A 15,524-nucleotide genomic window follows, 5' to 3' on the forward strand; every position below is an offset into this window, starting at 1 on the left:
ATACTTGATCTTGCACAGAAATTTAGCACTGATATCTGGCTAGCACTTTGCAAATTATCGTCCTAGTAGCTATTTTATTTTTTGTGGAATAATCTTTTTAAGTTGGGAAGTCAAATTTCAATTGTCAACTTAAAACACGATTTTCTCGACACGGGATATTTTGAGCGATATGATGTTCCCTGTTGTCATGAAAATTCTCCACCAAATATTGTCAACATAGGTCAATGTTTTGACTTATCCCTCATAAGGTACCTGCGGTCTTTTGGTTGTTTGGAATTTTAGCTACACTTTTTGACCGAAGCAAAGATAATTTGACATTTTATGCTCCCAGTGGTCACAAGACTTCTACACCAAAGACTGTCAACATTGGTCCATGTTTTGATGTGGCCCCATATACCGGTAGAATTTTAACTAAATTTTATAACGAAATGGCCGTAATTTGACATTTTATGTTTCGAATGGTCACCAAACTTATACAACATAAATTGTCAAAATAGATCCATGTTTTGTTATAGTCCATAGCGGTGCAGTATATCATATAGTCGTTCCAGTCTTGACATAGCTTTTTGATAAAGGGTATAACAAATGTTGGCAATATTTGAAGTTTCAAAATATTTAAATACATTTGTACCTGGTTTTGAAACACAGTCCAGACAGACTGTAAGTATTGATCCATTTTGTCATTCATATGCAAATATATGTATGTATATGTATCATGTTTGTATGCACGCAGGGAAACAATAAGTAATCGGAAAATTGTAGTAAAGGAGTTGAGTAATATTCATTTCGTGTTTCTGAGCAATTTCACTTACATCCTTTGTTAGTCATTATTGTCCGCCCACCCTCGTCCATACATCCGCTCACCCATCAATATTGCAAGACAACTTTGTACCATTCACTGGCTGCATTTCAATGTTTTCTTTGTTGTTTATAACGTTGGCGCGTTGATTGATATCTTGCAATAAAATTGAAACATTTTTGGTTCATACAAATTAACATACAAATGTAGGAAAAGGATACTACGGTTTTATGTTCCGTCACACCGAATGAAATGTACCATACGTATCTAAGTCAATATTGATTTTGATTTTTAAAATGTTTAAAAAGAGGAAAAGATCGACCAGTTCAAGATTAATTAACAGAAGTAAGAACGGCGTTATGTTCGGCCCGGTCGAAGTTGTTATACCCTCCACCATGAGTTGTATTCAAGTAAAACTGAACAACTAGTTTATGAAGAAGACTAAAAACCAAATCCCAGCAATGTCGGTAAAGCAATGTGGTTAATTTTCAAAATACCTAAATTCGAGATGTACCGTTCCACTAAATACCAAATTTCAGCCATTTCGGTGGAATATTGAAGTTACAACCTTCCAAATACCGGAAATCTATGGGGGCAATATGAAGGCGTACATCTATACCTACAAATTTCAGGTGGAAAGTTGGGGTGCAAAATTTTCCACCTGAAATTGGTTTACGCCTTCATATTGCGCCCAAAAACGAAAATTTGGATATACCGTTCTATGGGGTTATATGAAGGCGTGGACTATACCAACAAATTTAGAGGGGAGAGTTGAATGCACCAATGAAGACTAAATGTACAATTTCAGCCATTTCGGTGGAATATTGAAGCCACAAGCTTCAAAATACGGAAAATCGGGAGGTACACTTCTATGGGGGCAATATGAAAACGTGGACATATACCTACAATTTTCAGGTGGAAAGTTTTGCACCCCAACGAAGACCAAATACCAAATTTCAGCCATATCGATGGATTATAACTAATATTAAATACCAAATTTCAGATATTTCTCAGGAATATTCAGGCCACAACCTTCAAAATACCTTAAATCGGGGCTATATGTAGGCGTGGCCCTATACCGACAAATTTCATATGGAAAGTTTTATACCCCAAAAAAAACCATAAAAACCATATACCAAAATTCTGCCATTTCGGTGAAATATTGAGACCACAGCCTTCAAAATACCTAAAATCGGGAGGTACAGTACTATGGGGGCTATATGAAGGCGTGGTCCTATACCGACAAAATCCTGGGGAAAAGTTGTATACCCCCAACGAAGACCCAGTACCAAGTTTCAGCCACTTCGGTGTGATAATGAAGCTAATACCTTCAAAATGCCGGAAATCGGGTGGTACCGTTCTATGGGGGCTATATCAGACGTGGACCGATATAGCCCACTTGCAATACGAAACATGTAAGAAGTAATAGAAACTTCTATACCAAATTACAAAGCTCTATCTTAAAAATTGCGAGCTATATCCTGATTTCAACAGACGGGCGGATAGACACACATGGTTATATCGTTTTAGAATTTTTCCCTGATCACGAAAATGTATCGTTTATAGGGTCTCCGATAAATATTTCTTCAGCCTGTGTGAATTGCAGGTGCGCACCGGTAGTGCCCATCTTCGAACTTAATTTGCGTCTTGTAGAAATATTGCGATATGCAAAGTATGGGCCAAATCGGGATACCAAATCGAAAGTTATAGTGTACACCATTTTAGTGAAAAGTTTTGAGCTTTTGTGGCAGAGGTACCTTAAGGAGTGGACCGATATGGCTCATCTTCGAACTTATAATAAGTTCGGACAAAATATGGCCAAGTTTTGGACCGAATCAACAGAAATGTAGGAGAGTTATAGTGCTCTCCAACCACTACACATAGTGCCATGGTGTATTTTACACCTTTCGGGCCATATTCCCAGGAAGCATGGACTTGCCCCTGATAAATTTTATACCGTCGTAATGCGGTCAGTGAATACAAGTTGTTACAACTAAAATCAAAGCGATTCGAGAGCAGTTCCTTAACTGAACTTATCCGAAATTTTGTGTGGGAGGTACTTGAAGGAGTGGACCGATAGAGTCCATATTAGATCCTCATCTATGTCTGGAAGAGATTTCACGATGTGCAAGGTATGGACTAAATCGGTTACTACCTTCAATTTTATCGAGCGCACAATTTTTCGGAACATTTTCGTACTTTAGTCGGGGAGGTACCTGATATGGCGCATCTTCGAACTTAAACAAATTTTGGACAAAATATTACGAAGGCCAAATTTCCGTTCGAGAGTTGTCGTGCATTCCAGCCAGACAGGCATAAAGACGGACGTACATTGCTAAATCAATTCCAAATTGTCTGAAACGCATTTCTTCCAAACATACTTGGGGTCTAAAAGCATTATTTCCTCGTTAGCATAAATGCTGAGGTTATAAAAACATTCGTAAAGCAGACTAAAAATGTGTTAAAAACATATTGGAAATTTGGTGTTGTACATCAACTCAAACTCTCGCAAAAGTCGCGTTTTCAACATAAGCGTTTTTCAATATACAAAAATTAATTCAATCTCAATTTATATATTCGGTAGATGAACCATATACCGACCACGAATCTTATCACCAGATCTTATATATTTAAGGAAATCGTATCGTCACAAATACAATGAAAAACAGAACATACACTCCATGGAATGATATACAGAATATTTTAAGCTAATCACACAAACAATTATATTAAACCATGGTTACCACAAATATAATTATGTAAATTGCCTCTATTGTTGTACAATATCTATTTTATTATGGATTATTTGTCTTAATATTTCAACAACATTGAAAGGAGAAAGAATTATGTTTTTAAACACGAAGCCTAATGGATTATGTAAATATTTGATTGGCACTTACTTGAAGTGGTACGGAATTTGTTTTACTTTAAGAAGTTTCTACTAAGCCCAATCATGAATATTCTTGAGGAGTTCATAAGTACTTTACAAATAATAAGGAAAAGTATTCTCACTAGAAAAGATTCACCTAATTATGAAACAAAAATAACAAATGAGAAATGTATTAAATGTTCCTCCAATTGATTTTTTTTTTTTGAAAATAAGAAGTGAATTTGACAAAAAATTTTCCATCTTTGTGTAAATTTATTGTTGGGAAAATGTTAAGTAAAATGTGTTTGAGATGAAATGAACAAATTAAAATAATGAAATGTATCTATTATACTTCCAATACATACATACATATTAGGGATATAACTTTTTGCACTTTTTTGCAAATATCAAAAATACCACCACATAGCCTTGTAGAGCATGAAAAACTATTATAAAATAAGGTGTAATTTTTTTTATCGCGAAAAAAGTTTCCGCACCTAATGCATTGAAGTTCAATAATGCATTTTTTAATTTTATCTGTTATAACAACATATTTGCTTTTCATTAAAATTTTTATTTTTTTGTAATCTAATTTAAAATCACTATCAAACTGTTCTGGACCAATTTATTCTCAAATCGCGCCATTTTGGAGCATATTAGGAACTTTTGACACTATTGCAATTTTTATAAACTCGTTAATTTTATGTTTATATTTATTGTACCTATCAGACAAGAGAATATGTGGTCATTTGCAACAAATTCGCGAAAGTTACAGACCGTTTTTAATGACTGCCTGTGAGAATTGTATTTATTTTCTATAAATATTTATTCAAACAAAGCAAATTTAAAATTTTAAGTAGAAAAAATATCAAAAGGGTTTTAGTAATCACAGTCGGTGCGGAAAATTTTTTCACCGAATCGATCTTAGAAACGCGTTTTCATTACTAGGACAAAATTCCCCACATGGTACTGGTGTTATATTTTTGTAGAAAACAAATACGATTCTCACAGGCGAAGTCAACAAAAACAGCCTTTAACTTTCGCGAATTCGTTGCGAATGACCCCATATTCTCTTGTCCGATAGGTACAAAAAATATAAACATAAAATTCACGAGTTTATAAAGAAAACCCAAAACTTGCAATAGTGTCAAAAGTTCCTAATATGCTCCGAAATGTCGCGATTTGAGAACAAATTGGTCCAGAACGGTGTGATAATGATTTTAAATTAGATTACAAAAAATAAAAATTTTAATGAAAAGCTAATATGTTGTTATAACAGATAAAATTAAAAAATGCATTACAGAACTTCAATGCATTTGGTGCGGAAACTTTTTTCGCGATAGAGAAAAATTAACACCGTATTTCATAATAGTTTTCCATGCTCTACACGGCTATGTGGTGGTATTTTTTTGGTTATAGCCCTAATACATATATTTGAAGGATGTTTTTAATTGTGAAAACCAACAAATGAAATTGAAAACTTCTAAGGAGAGAGTTCAACTGACTCTATTATGTTATGGAACTGCCACAATCATCAATATGTCTTGGCGTGTGTTTTATTGAAATAATAACAAAATATAAGTAAAGACTATAGTCGGACGAGATCGATCATGTTACCCTACTTATGGGCTTTATCTTTTAGCGGTTAAGATAACGTTTGAAATATAAATAACTCTCTCGGTAATCTTCTAGGATAAATCTTAACCCAAAAATTATAAAACAAGTAAGAACGACGTTAAGTTCGGGCACGCCGAATATTTTGTACCCTCCATGAGTTGTATTGAAGTAAAATGGAACACTTAGTCGTTTATGAAAGTACTAAGTTCTGCGCCACGTCAAGGCTTATTCCTAGGAGAAGCGTGATATGCTAACTGGAGGTACTGGAGGTACTTGCGTACATACCAAAGTATTTGTTGATGAGTTTTAAGGGGGGATATATCAGAAAGTGGATCTTTACCGACCATTCTCAGCGGAAATATTTTGTACTCTCAACGAAGACTAAACACCAAATTTGCCATTTCGGTTAGATAATGTGGCTAAAAATTTAAAAATCCCGAAAATCGGGAGGGTAAGCTATACCGACAATTCCTAACACAAATACTGTATAACCCCAACAAAGACTATATACCGAATTTTACCCACTTCTGTAGGATAATGTAAAAGGCTATTTCAAATTTCGGGAGCTACCGTTCTCTTGGGGGCTGTATCAAAACGTGCACTGACAAATTTCTGGAGGAAAGTTTTTTGGCCACAACGAGGACAAAATACAAAATTTCAGTCATTTCGGTGTGATGAGCCAAAAGCTTAAAAACACCGAAAGTTGGGTGGGACCATTCAATGGGGACTACATGAAGGCGTGGAGCAATACCGAAAAATTTCAGATGAAATATGTGAAGACTAAATACCAAATTTACCTATAAATTTCAAGCGGAAAGTTTTAAACCCACAACGAAGACTAAATACCACAATTCAGCTATTTCGGTGTTATATTGAGGCTAAATCCTTCAAAATAGCGAAAATAGGGAGGTAGTGTTCTTCGAGGCAATTTCAAGACGTGGACCTATACCGACAAATTTCTGATGGAAAGTCTTAAACCTTTAACAAAGACTTAATACAAAAAATTAAGCCATTTCGAGCGTATATTGAGACCACAACCTTCAAAATACCGAAACTCTGTATGGGCTGTACTATGGAGGCTATATGAAGACGTGGACATATACCGACCAATTTCAGTTGGAACGTGGACCGATAGAACTCATTTTCAACACCAAACATCATAGGAGTAATAGAAACTTCTAGACCAAATTGTAAAGCTCCATCTTAAAAACTGCGAGCTGTAGCTTGATTTCAACTTTGAATTGTATGCTTAGAATTGTATAGGATCTCCAAAAATATTTCAATGGGTTACAAACTTAATTATACCCTCCATATTATGGTGGAGGGTATAAAAATCCTATGTGGGAACCCAAACGTGGATAAAACAAGGGACCTACTATTACTGAGTAAAAAATACATAAGTAGACTGACAGAAGACGTAGGGCTACAAGCGCAACCTAACCAAATAGTGTGTCAGGAAAACAGTGAATGCAGAACATGCGGAGAGGATAATGAAACGTTGGAAAATTATTTCTGTCATTGCTCAGCCTTCGCGACTCTAAGAATCCAACTCCTGGGAAACGACACAATACAAAAATTCAACCAAATTAGGGCAAACGAGTTTAAAAACTTAAAACATCTTATGAAATGCACATAATTTCGAAAATGGTGTAATTCAATAATAAAATTTAAATTTAAACCACGGCACTCTGACTTACACCTCCATCTCAAAATATTTAGATAAATTATACATAAATCCCTAATATATTACAACAAACAAAAATCTTATTTTACTCCCTCAAATACTAAACCGAATATAAACATTTTTGTTATCCTTTTCGATTCTATTGGGGATTATTTTTATTTTTTGGCTGTTTCATCGGTTTTATTTTACAAGATTGTAAATCTCTTAATAGGGACACATCCGTTTTTGGTTGTCTATTGCCCCCCAGATTAAATCTTAAAAATCTTACATTGAAGTGAAAAAGTACAGTTGTAAAAGGTGTCCACGTATGTGTGTGTTTCTTTTGGGTTTTATAGAAACAACATCATAAAATATAATCCTGGTTTTGTTAAGATTTTTACTTCCAATTTCGGCGGAAATTTGCTGTTTCGTGTAAATTGTATCGTTGTCTATATGGATTTTAATAAAATATTATGTAAACATGCTGAGCCAAAAAAATCATAAAAATTTTATATGGGCATCCGTTTCAATTGCCAAGTGTAATGCACGGTATTGTGTATTGGGTTTCACTGCCACGAACAGGTGAATGTTGTAAAGCGGATTAAAGCCAAACGAAAATATTTATTCTTTTTTGTGAAAATGGATTCAGACAAACCTTGGGTCTAAAAACGTATATTTTTATAAATTTGTGTGTTTTCCTTTAATTTAATAACAAGATATTGATAGCAGCAAATAATAGCATCTAACTAAACGTAAGGTGGTTTTAAGTGTGTATATTTATCATAAGCTTACCGAATTGTTATATTGATTTTCGAATTAAACATACCTGCAATGGAAAATGAAAAAAAATATTTGTTATTGCACTAATGGTGTAATAGAAGAAAATAGAAAGTGTGGGAAGGTTTTGAAACATACCTTCAGTCTGTGCGGGTAGTATCAGTGTTTTGTAAAGTATGACTTTATTCTAATTCGATTTGGCCATGTCCGTCTGTCATACATTATCACTCTTAGGACCACAATAACTGAGCTTTTCCGAATTTTTTACTTTTCCGAAAAATTTGTACGTGTGACTATGGACTTACTTTCTCACAGACAAAAAACCGAAAAGCTGTGAAATTTCTATTTATTTCAATGAATTTTAGGTTAAGGGTTTTTATTCCGATAATATCGATCTGCAAAACTATCAATCGATATTAAATTAAAGAAAAAAACAATCGATATTTTCGATAGTGTCATCGATTTTTTGCCGGCATATACGATACCTTCCGATTTTCGGTATTTTGAGGATATTAGCAACAATTTTAACCTGAACTAGCTATAAATTCACATTCACTTTTGATTTTGTTAGCGGTCACAAAATTAACAAGTAAAAAAGTATCAGTCGGCTTTACCGACAATATCGAATATAATACCTGCTATACATTTCCAAAGGATCTTCGAACAGACCCAGACCCGTCCAATATTTGGACGGTTGCTAAGTTCAACAGATATAGCGCGTAGTTTTAGTGACATTTTTTAGCTTTTGGAGAGAGGTACCGAATGTTGCGCACCGTTAGTGCCCATCTTCGAAATTAAACAAAGCTTGGAAAATATTACGAAAGCCAAATTTTGGACGGCTGATCGGACTTATCGAGAGTTATCTAGCACTTCATTCAGCCACTTTACATGGTTCCACAGGGGTTTTTATAGCTTTCGGGCTGTTTTGTCAGGATGTATGGATTTGCGCCCTAAAAACTTGTACCGTCGTAATGGCGGCAGCAAATGCAAGTTATTACAACAAAGATCAAAGTGATTCCAGAGAAGGCCTTAAACCGCATTTTTTCGAAATTTTGTGTGGGAGATACCCGAAGGAGTTGCCATATTTGAAGCTGATCTATGTTTCGTAGAAATATTACGATGTTCAAAGTACGGACCAAATCCGATACTCCCTTCCAGAGTTTTTTTGAACTTTTGTGGGGGAGGTACCTGAAGGAGTGGACCAATATTACGAAGGCCAGATTTTGGATCGAACCGACAGTTCAGTTCGAGAGCTATCTTGCGCTTCAACTATTACACACAGTGTCAAAGGGATTTTTTGCAACTTTCAGGCTATTTTCTCAGTAAGTATGGACTTGCGCGTGATAAAACTTGTACCGTCGTAAGCGGGGCAGTGAATAAAAGTACTTACAACGAAAATCAAAGCGGTTCGCGAACAGGTTCTACATTGAACTATTACGAAATTTTGTGAGGGAGGTACCCTACGGAGTGGACCGATCCATAGTCCATATTGGAACCTCATCTAAGACTGGTAGAAATTTTACGATGTGCAAATTATGGACCAGATCCTCCCTTCAAAAGTTACCGTGTGCACAAATTTTCCGAACATTTTCGAGCTTTTGTGGGGGAAGTACCAGAAGGAGTGGACCGATATAACCCATCTTCGAACTTAAACTAAGTTTGGACAAAATATTACGAAAGCCAAATTTTGGACCGAATCGTTTATCCGTTCGAGAGTTATCGTGCGCTCCAGCCAGCCCGATGGACAGACAGAGGGGCGGACATGGCTAAATCAACTCCAAATTGTCTGAAACGGATTTCGTCCAAACATACTTGGGGTCTAAAAACATTATTTCGATGAGACACATTTTGGCCGTATGAAAGTGTATATACCCTTGTTGGCATAAATGCTGAGGGTATAAAAATGCTCAATGTAGATATATTTTTTTTGGTATAGGCCCCATATAAACATACCTTCGATTTTCGGTATTTTGTGGATTTTAGCTACATTGTCTGAAAGGAACTACCCATAATTTAACATTTGAGGTTCCCTGCAGTCGTAAAACGTCTCAATAAAGAATTGCCTACATAGATCCATGTTTTGCTATAGCCCCCATATAAGGGTACCTCCCGATTTTGGGTATAATTCAAATTATTCCATGCGTAATTCGAATTATTCCATTTGTAATTCGAATTATTCCATTTGTAATTCGAATCATTTTATTTGTAAATTAAAAAATGTAAAATATATACAAAATCTTTCGAATTTCAAATAAAATAATTCGAATTACAAATGTAATAATTCGAATTTCAAATGGAGTAATTCGAATTTCAAATGGAGTAATTCGAATTTCAAATGGAATAATTCGCATTACAAATAAAATAATTCGAATTGCAAATGAAATGTTTCGAATTACAAATGAAATGTTTCGAATTACAAATGGAATAATCGAATTACAAATGAAATGTTACGAATTACAACTGGAATGTTTTGAATTACATCTGAAAAAGGTTCAGTCCCCATATAATATAACCTACCGATTTTCGGTATTTTGAGGATCTTAGCTAAAATTTAAACCGACCTAGCTGTAATTTGACACTTGAGATTTTCAGCGGTTACGAAACCATATAATGGCATTTTTCGGTATTTTGAGAATTTTGGCTACAATTTTTAACCGAACTACATTGAAATAGCAAAAATTCTCACAAAGCTGAATTTTGGTGGAGAGCTAGGGTTTGTCATTAGTAGAAATGTCCTAAAAATCCCCATCAATCACATGTGTGCAAAAACAGTATTTAGGGGTCAAAGAAAAAAAAATGGATTTTTTAGGTTTTCGGATTTTTTTTCTTGAAAACGGTGTATCTAATCAAAAAGTGAATGAAGCAAATATTGTAGACAGAAAAAATTCTCTACAAGTTTGGCCTTCAAAATTTTTTCCTAGAAGGAACTATTTTTGAGATATAGCGGTTCTAAACAAACACATCATTTATACACACTTATAAGGGAAAACCTCTCATAATCAGTTGAAATGGCTAAAAAACCGGATTAACCGCGTCAGTCCTCAAAAAACATATGTTTCGATGAACACCGAAATTATGCCTATCTTAAAAAAATCAATTAAAAATGTGTCAGTCGGCTTTGCCGACAGAGATATACCCTCAACCAATGTGAAGTGAAACCTTCATCTACGGACAGATCGAATGTATTTAGGGTCTCTTCAAAATTTTGTGGCTCTATTTGAACATTTGAACTTGCCGACAGAAATGTGGATAATGAATTAACTGCACTAAGCCACAAATGTTGAACTTTTGTGGGGGAGGCACCCTTAGGGAGGACCGATATGGACCATTGTAGAAGTTAAACTAAATGTTGACAAATCCAGCGTTTGGACCAAATTGGTTGCCCCATTCAAGTGATATCGTCCTATCATTTTAGTGACATTTTTTAAATATTGGGGAGAAGTTGTGGACCGGTATTGCCCCATGAAACTAAGTTTGGATAAAATATGACGAAGACCAAATGTTGGACCAAATCGGTAGAACATTTCGAGAGTTATGGTGTCCGCCACATATGGTGACATAGCGTTTTTTACACCTTTCGGGACGTTTTCCCAAAAATATGGATTTGCCCCTGAAAAAACTTTTACCGTCGTAATGGAGGTAGAGAATGCAAATCGCTTCAACAAAAATCAAAGTGATTCGAGAGCAGCTCTTAAAGTGAACTTAACAACAATATAGTTTATCTTCGAACTGAAACTATGTTTCGACAAAATATTACGAATGTCAAATTTTGAACCGAATTGGCAGATCCGTTCGACATTTATCTTGTGCTCCAACCACTACACACCGTGTTACAGGGTTTTTTTGCACCTTCCAGGCTATTTTCTCAGGAAGTATGAACTTGCCCCTGATAAAACTTGTACCGTCGTATGGGAGACAGTGAATACAAGTTGCTACAACAAATATCAAAGCGATTCGAGAGAAGGCCCTAATATGAACTTTTCCAAAATTTTGTGTGGGAGGTACCCGAAGGAGTGGACCGATTAAGTCCATATTGGAACCTCATCTAAGTCTGGTAGAAATTTCACGATGTACAAAGTATGGGCCAAATCGGTTACTCCCTTCAAGAGTTATCGTGCGCACAAATTTTCCGAACATTTGGGAACTTTTGTGAGGGGGTTACCGGAAGGAGTGGACCGATATAACCCATCTTCAAACTTCAAACTTAACTTAGAGTTATTCCAAGTTAGATTCATTTTATGCAAAAATAGCCCATTTAACCCACATGTGTAATTGAAAGCCCAAGGGGAACGACCCCAAAGAAAACTCTCCGATTTTTTTGAAATTTTGTCAAAAGGTAGGGTTTGTTGCGCTAACCACGGAAATGTATAGCATGGGCGGCGGATCCGATTCGCCAGTTATTTGACCCGAAAGGCCAGAGTTAAAACCGCGTTACACTCGGTTCTACTGAACCGATTATCGCTTAGTGGATATCGTTTGAAAGAAATACCTAACACCTGGCGTTGTTATTTCAACCGGTATGCCTCATGATGTTCTTACGCGGCTTACTTCTTCACATATGTAATTTGACACTTATATCACGATATCTCAAGAATGTTGACTCCGATTAAAAAGTCATATGGATCATTCTTGTAGATTATTTGTAAGCCTACAACTTTTACTTTAGTCGATTTCAGATAGGTCTTACCGTTTTTGAGAAAAATCAAAAAAACTGAATAAGGCCACCAAAAATGACCTTTGGCCCTGCAAATCGGGCACACATAGGATTTTAATACGTTACTTCTAATGGCAAAACTTAGCTTTCCACCAAAATTCAGCTTTGTGGGAATTGTTGCTATTTGCTCCTTTGAATCTCCTATAGGATATATGAATAAAGGACAAAAAAATTAGTTTCCATGAAGCCAAGGTTTGCACTATTATAATACGCGACCTATTGTAGCTTACCATTACTATTACTGAAGCAAATTAAGTGTTTTTGAACAAAGCTGAAAAATTAAGCAAAAAATTTAATTTGCATGGAAATTATGACCTCGTAAATGAATAAACATAGGCAAAAACACGTTGAAGCTGGGGAGGCTTTTTACGATGCTATTTGAATGCTGGTTAAACCATTCAAATGACGGACATCTGTCCAAAGTAAAAGTAAAAGAATACAAAATGAAGATTACACTTCTAATTTATCACTTTTCAAAATTTCCACTCCATCCACCTTTTATGGATGCCGACATTTTGAAGACGGATTTTAGGTGTATTTTGATTTTTTTATTTAACTTGGACGCTAACTCGTGTATTTCAAAAAACCAATCATTGGATTAAATTACTGACGATTACTCATAATTTGATATGTATATTGACTATGTAGCCCACACAGCATCACAGTAATATACTGCCAAAGGCCAAAATTTAGTGCGATATTGTTTCTAAAAAACCTATTTTTTTGGTACTGTATTTACAATATCCTTTTGAGTGTGCTGGTACCCCGCGATAATTTAGTTTTTCGGCGGTCCGGATCACAAGAACATCGGATACCGCTACTGCAAAAATTTAAAAATTTGCGAAATAGGTTTTTGAAAATATCGAAGACTAACTCACGTTTTGTGTGGATTATTTCCGTTCCAATGAAGAAACTGACACATCACTCGAGAAATCAGCGGTTTAAAAAAAATAGTGGCATGGGAGCAGTATCCGGTTTATCCCAATACTGTGTGATGCTACATCCACGGTTCTTGATGAATTTTATTGAAATAGGTTTAGATCCATGTATTTCTACGATTGATATTGAAATCGGATGCGCATAAAAAGGGTATTCAGTTTGTGCAAATTATATAGTCCAGTATTCAAATATATAATATAAAGTTCATAGCGGCCATGATTCGGCCATAACCTAAAAATCATCATGAAGACTGCCATTGAAAAGTAAATGGCTTATGTGGTAATGATATCACTGGTAAATTATTTCCCTTTAGCAGTCTTCATGGCGATTTTTAGGTTATGGAATATGGAATCATGGGGGCTCTGAACTTTATATTATACATTTGAATACTGGATTATAAAGTAGACACCCTAAGCATATCCGGAGTACCATATGAAGATCCTATGACTTCCCCCGATGACGTAATTACAGCTTAAAGTACTCAAAATATGCAATTTTTACAAGGTCCGTCGTATATTTTCTATATTTTTTTGATATACACTCACCATAACTATTTCAAAAACGATTTGTATCGAGCGTACGACATCTCCTTAAAATATTAATGTCGAAAAACCCACAAAAAATATTTGTTTGTATCCGAAAATAACGAAAGTCTGGGTTAAACTCGTAAAAACCGATTTTGAGCTATATCCCAAAAACAAGAGCTGATGGAGAAAAACCGGGACCGGATTTGAAAATAACTCGCAGATTTCATCTAGAAACAACTGCAACTTCGGTTGAAACAAAAGTCCTGTTGACCAGTGTTATGCGAAATTTACCAAAATACATACACATATGTGTTTTTTGAGAAAGTAAGGGGTAAAACTAATAAAGGACAATGAAAACGTGACAATATCGATTTCTTGGATATGGGAAACCTACAGATAATTTTCGGTGGAACATTTTTGTAGCAAATTTCATTTTGTTTTACTTTTTGAGTTCAAGAACAAAAACGACATCTAAGGAACTGAGCTGAAACATGTCAGCTGAAACTGAAAACATGTCATCTAAAAATGATGAAACAATATCTCCAAACAGAGATATAAAGTTATTTTCTCCATGATTCATGGGGGTCAATAAAAAAACCATTATGTCGTGACTCAGAAATTTGAGCTATAGGATCTTTGGGGTTCTCAATTGGTGCTTTCATTCCCAAAAGGAATTTTCCTCCCCTAGATCTTAACTTCCATATTGTGTCACAGGGTATTCAGTAAGATTTCCCATAGAGACCACAAAGTCTTTAATAGAAGACAAGGGTGACTTCTCATAAAAAACAAGATGAGAATACCAATCTTAATTCGATTGTCATAGAATTTTAATTTTATTTGCAAAACTGTAACGAATCAATTGGATCAACAAAATAGGGATGAATGGACTACACTTCAGAGGATAGTAAATATCCTGTGAATTGTCCTTTAACTTAGTATAACATATAATTTGCATATATATTTGCTAATACCTTTCTTTTAAAATAAATAATGATTTTTAAAAATATATTTTTGTTCCAAATTTAATGTTATATTTCTATAACGTGGAAAAATGTTGCCCGGAGTCGGAGTCGAGTTATTTTTTTCGACTCCGACTCCAGTCCGAAACCCTGAGTTCACTACTCTTTAAACAAATATGGCGCTGAATAGCTTTCTCTTTAGAAACTTTTTACAAGACAAATTTGGACGAGCCGAAATGTGCAACATGTTTGCCGGCTTCTGTTTGGCTGATACGCCGACTTTGTTCCAGTTTTTTTACGTTTCTGCCATTTTTCTGTTCCCGTACATTTTGGAAAAATGTGTATGTGGAACTCATTTTTGATAGTTCGCTCTTTTGACACTTACCCACTAAGCGCCGAGATGTTTTTTTTTTTTTTTTTTTGTTTGTGAGAAAACTTAAAATTTGATGTGAAAATTATATTTTTGAGACATTCTAAGAATTTTTTAAAAATAACGAAGCTAATGCAAATATGATAAAATGTTCTGTGGAACATATAGCATCCACACTTTGCAAGAGAACGGAGAAGCTTAGCAAGATGGCGGAAAAATTAAGCAAGAGGACGTAAACACTTTGTGAAAGAGAACAGTGATAGTCACATTTGCTAAGTACAAAGAGAAAC

The 15,524-nt window shown here is 35.1% G+C and overlaps 1 protein-coding gene across 35 annotated transcripts in view; it reads right to left on the minus strand.

Annotated features, from left to right (window-relative positions):
- The window catches only part of SK (small conductance calcium-activated potassium channel), an 877,735-nt gene that overhangs the window by 815,241 nt on the left and 46,970 nt on the right, over positions 1-15,524 (minus strand). For 29 of the 35 annotated variants that reach the window (XM_073973813.1, XM_073973810.1, XM_073973808.1 and 26 more), the window contains exon 2: positions 7,741-7,774. The exons of the other annotated variants lie outside the window; for them this stretch is intronic. The gene's annotated coding sequence lies outside the window, so the exon portion shown is untranslated. The remainder of the gene's footprint in view (positions 1-7,740; positions 7,775-15,524) is intronic. 35 annotated transcript variants of the gene reach the window in all.

This window comes from Musca autumnalis, unplaced genomic scaffold, assembly GCF_047663935.1.
Source record: "Musca autumnalis isolate F117 unplaced genomic scaffold, ASM4766393v1 scaffold_3, whole genome shotgun sequence".
NCBI lineage: Eukaryota > Metazoa > Arthropoda > Insecta > Diptera > Muscidae > Musca > Musca autumnalis.